This window comes from Colobus angolensis, unplaced genomic scaffold (assembly GCF_000951035.1).
Source record: "Colobus angolensis palliatus isolate OR3802 unplaced genomic scaffold, Cang.pa_1.0 Scaffold501, whole genome shotgun sequence".
Taxonomy (NCBI): Eukaryota; Metazoa; Chordata; class Mammalia; order Primates; family Cercopithecidae; genus Colobus; species Colobus angolensis.
In genome coordinates, this window is record NW_012118500.1 from 908,840 (window position 1) to 913,615 (window position 4,776).

The following is a 4,776-nucleotide window of genomic DNA, read 5'->3' on the forward strand; positions in this document are numbered from 1 at the left end:
GCACTCCAGCCTGGGCGACAAAGTGAGACTCAGTCTCCAAAAAAAAAAAAAAAACAAAAACAAAAAGAGAGCGAGAGAGAGAGAAAAGGACGTGTACAGATTTTTTTTTTTCAAATAAGGTATACAAATGGCCAATAAGCACATGAAAAGATGTTAAACATCACTAATCATTGGGGAAATGCAAGTCAAAACCATAATGAGATGCCACTTTGCACCCATTAAGATGGTAGTTATATGCAATTTCATACTCAATTGCCACAAAAAGAATAAAATATCTAGGAATACAGCTAACTAGTGACGTAAAAGATCTTTTCAAGGAGAACTACAAAACACCGCTCAAAAAAATCAGAGATGATACAAACAAATGGAAAAATATTCGATGCTCATGGATAGGAAGAATCAATATTATAAAAACGGCCACACTGCCCAAATCAACTTATAGATTCAATGCCATTCCTACTAAACTACCATTGAGATTCTTCACAGAACTAGAAAAACTAATTTAAAATTTATATGGAACCAAAGAAAGATTCTGAGAAGCCAGGGGATTCCTAAGCAAAATGAACAAAGCTGGAGAAATCATGCTAGCCTACTTCAAACTATACTACAGCCTACAGTAATCAAAACAGCAAGATACTGGTACAAAAGCGACATGTAGACCAATGGAACAGAATAAGGCCCACACACCTGCAACTATCTTCAACAAACCTGACTAAAACAAGCAATAAGGAAAGGATTCCCTGTTCAATAAATGGTGCTGTGGAACTGGCTAGCTATATGCAGAAGATTGAAACTGGACCCCATCCTTACACCAATGTAAAAATTAACTCAAAATGGAGTAAAGACTTAAATATTAACTCAAAACCTTAGAAATGCTGCAAGACAATCTAGGCAATACCATTCTGGACATAAGAATGGGCAAAGATTTTATGACAAAGACATCAAAAGCAATTGTAATGAAAGCAAACATTGACAAATGGAATCTAACTAAACTAAAGAGCTTTTGCACGGGAAAGGAAACTATCAACAGACTGAACAGACAACCTATAGGATGGGAGAAAATGTTAGTAAACTATGCATCTGACAAGGGTCTAATATCCAGCATCCATAAGGAACTTAAATTTACAAGAAAAAAAAAAACAAGCAATCCCATTAAAAAGTGAGCAAAACACATGAACAGATACTTTTCAAAAGAAGACGTACATGCAGCCAAAAACATATGAAAAAATACTCAACATCACTGATCATTAGAGAAACGCAGATCAAAATCACAATGAGATATCTCACACCAGTAATAATGGCAATATCACAAAGTAAAAAATAACACATGCTGGTAAGGTTGTGGAGAAAAAGAAAAGATTTTGCACTGTTTTTGGGAGAGTAAATTAGTTCAACCATTGTGGAAGACAGTGTGGCAATTCCTCAAAGACTTAAAGCAAGAACTACCATTCAACCCAGCAATCCCATTAATGGGTATATACCCATTCCCATTAATGGGTATATAAATTGTTCTATTATAAAGACACATGCGTGCATATGTTCACAATAGCAAAGTCATGTAATCAACATAAATGTCCATCAATGGTGGACTGAATAAAGAAAATGTGGTACATATACACCATGGACTACTATACAACCATTTAAACAAATGCGATCCTGTCCTTTGAAAGACTATAGATGCAGCTGGAGGCTATTAACCTTGGCAAACTAATGTAGGAACAGAAAAGCCAAATACCACATGTTCCCACTTACAAATGGGAGCTAAATGATGGAACACATGGACACCTACCGGGGAGGGACACACATTGGGGCCCACCAGAGGGTGGAGAATGGGAGGTGAGAAAGGATTGAGAAATATGGCTAACAGACACTAAATTTAATACCTGGGTAGTGAAATAATATGTACAACAAACTCCCATGATGCAAGTTTACCTATATTAACAAGCCTATACATGTACCCCAGGGCTTAAAATAAAAGTTAAAAAAAAATGGCCTTTAAAAAAAAACTGGGAAAACCAACCAAAATCCCAGAAGGTAACATGAGTTGGTTAGGATGTGGAGAAAGTGGAACCCTTGTGGAGAAAGGTAAAGTGGTGCAGCTGCTATAGAAAACAACATGACAGCTATCAAAAAAATTAAACAGAATTACCATATGATTCAGGAATTTTGCTCCAAACAGTTGGAAGCAGGGACTTGTACAGACTGTTGTACAGCAATATGCATTGAAGCATATAAAAGGCAGAAACAATCTCAATGTCCACTGACAGAGGAGTGGATAAGCAATATGTTGTATACACATTCAATGAAATACTACTCAGCCTTAAAAAGAAAGAAAGCAAGGCACAGTGGCACATGCCTGTGCTCCCAGCTACTCAAGAGGCTGAGGTGAGAAGACTACTTGAGCCCAGGAGTTTGACACTAGCCTGGGCAACATAGGAAGATCCCATCTCAAAAAAAATAAAAAGGAATGCAATTATGATACATGCTACAACATGGATGAACTTGAAGACATTTTGCTAAGTGAAGTAAGCCAGACACAAAATGACAAATGCTGTGTGAATTCCACTTCCATGAAATACCAAAAAGGTCACATTCACAGAGACAGAATGTCAAATTGTGGTTATTAAGATCTGGGGGTAGGAGAAAATGAGGAGTTACTGTTTCAGTGTGGGACAATGAAAATGTTGTGGAGATGGATGGTGGTGATGGTTGCACAGCAATGCAAATTTATTTAATATCACTGAATTGTAGACTTAAAAGTGGTTGAAATGATAAAAGTTATGTTATACATATTTAACCACCAAAACAAAACAAACAAACAAACAAAAGGACAGAACTGTGATATTAGAAATCCTGGAACTTGGGAATTTCTGTGAAGGTTTTCTGTTATCAAAAGGTGGAGCCTGGGAGTAGATGTGCCTTTGTTTAGTAGAGCATAATAAATGGAAGTATTTGGATATGCAAATATCCAAAATGCAACTTACACAAAGAATAGTTGTGTGTGTGTGTATGTGTGTGTGCTTCAGTAGGAATGACTAAGGGATATCTAATATGTAGTTTAAAAAATTTTTTAAATTTTTGTGGGCACATAGTAGGTGTGTATAGTTATGGGGGGTATGTTAAAAGAAAAATTTCAGTCAGATTAAATTTTGAAGAGTTTAATTAACTGAGCAATGAATGATTCATGAACCAGACAGCCTCCCAAGCCAGAGTAAGCTCAGAGACTCCAGCGCAGCCACGTAGTGGAAGAAGATTTATGGACAGAAAAAGGAAAATGACTCACAGAAAATGGAAGTGAGGTACAGAAACAGCCAGATTGGTTACAGCTTGGCATTTGCCTTAGTTAAACGTGATTTGAACGCTTGGCCACTTTTGATTGAACAAAACTCAGAGATTGGCACAAGAGTAGGCTATAGTCTATTCACAACTCCATTTAGTTTATAGTTCATATGGAAAGAGAAATCTTTAGGCTGAACTTAAAATATATAAGGAGACAGCTTTAGGCTAAATTTGATTTAACAGATACATGAGATATTTTGATACAGGCATTCAATATGTAATAATCATATCAGGGTAATGGGGTGTTCATCACCTCAAGCATTTATCTTTTGTGTTGCAAACAATCCAATTATACTTTTAGTTATTTTAAATGTCCACTTAAATTATTATTGACTATAGTCACTCTGTTGTGCTAGTAAATACTACATCTTATTCAATTTTTCTAATTCTTTTGTTGTTTTTTGTTTGGTTGGCTTTTTTATTATTATTGTTATTATACTTTAAATTGTAGGGTACATGTGCACAACATGCAGGTTTGTTACATATGTATACATGTACCATGTTGGTGTGCTGCACCCATCAACTCATCAGCACCCATCAACCCATTATTTACATCAGGTATAACTCCCAATGCCATCCCTCCCCCCTCCCCACTCCCTATAATAGGTTTTGGTTTTTTTTGAGACAGGCTCTTGCTCTGTCACCCTGACTGGAGTGCAGTGGCACAGTCTCAGCTCCCTGAAACCTCTGCCTCCCGTGTTCAGGTGATTCTCGTGCCTCAGCCCCCCAAGCAGCTGGGATTACAGGTGCCTGCCACAACACCCAGCTAATTTTTGTGTTTTTAGTAGAGATGGGATTTATCCATGTTGGTCAGGCTGGTTTCAAAATCCTGAGCTCCAGTGATCAACCCACCTCATCCTCCCGAAGTGCTGAGATTACAGGGCTGAGCACCCATGCCGGGCCTCTAACTATTTTTTTGTACTCATTAACTAACTCCCCTTCTCACCCACACCCCCACTCCCCTTTTCAGTCTCTGGTAACCATCTCAAATGTAGTTTCAATTGTTGCCTTTCACTGCGGCGTGTTGTAATTTCCCTATTTCTCCAACTTTGAATCAAAACGTATAGCACAACAACCCTGGGTTAGGGGTAGGGAAGTGTTCAGCATGGCATAAAGTGGACCAGTGAGAGAGCGTGACATCTGTAGTGCTAACTGTGGGGTCACAAAGAAAGTTGCAGGCAGAGGTTGGTCAAGACAATGAGAAGCCCTACCCGCTCCCCAGTAACCCCTGGTGGGGAGGACAGGGAGGCTTTCCACAAAACCTGGAATGGGTGTTCCAGTCATTTCATTTGCATGTTAAGGGGTGAGGCCAGAAACCTATGGCATTTGGAGACACCAAGGTTACAAACAGCATCAAATTCATTATAATATGTAAATTGAAACATATCTTTGTGGGTTTGCTGGAGTAATTCTTTTTTTTTTTTTTTTTTGAGATGG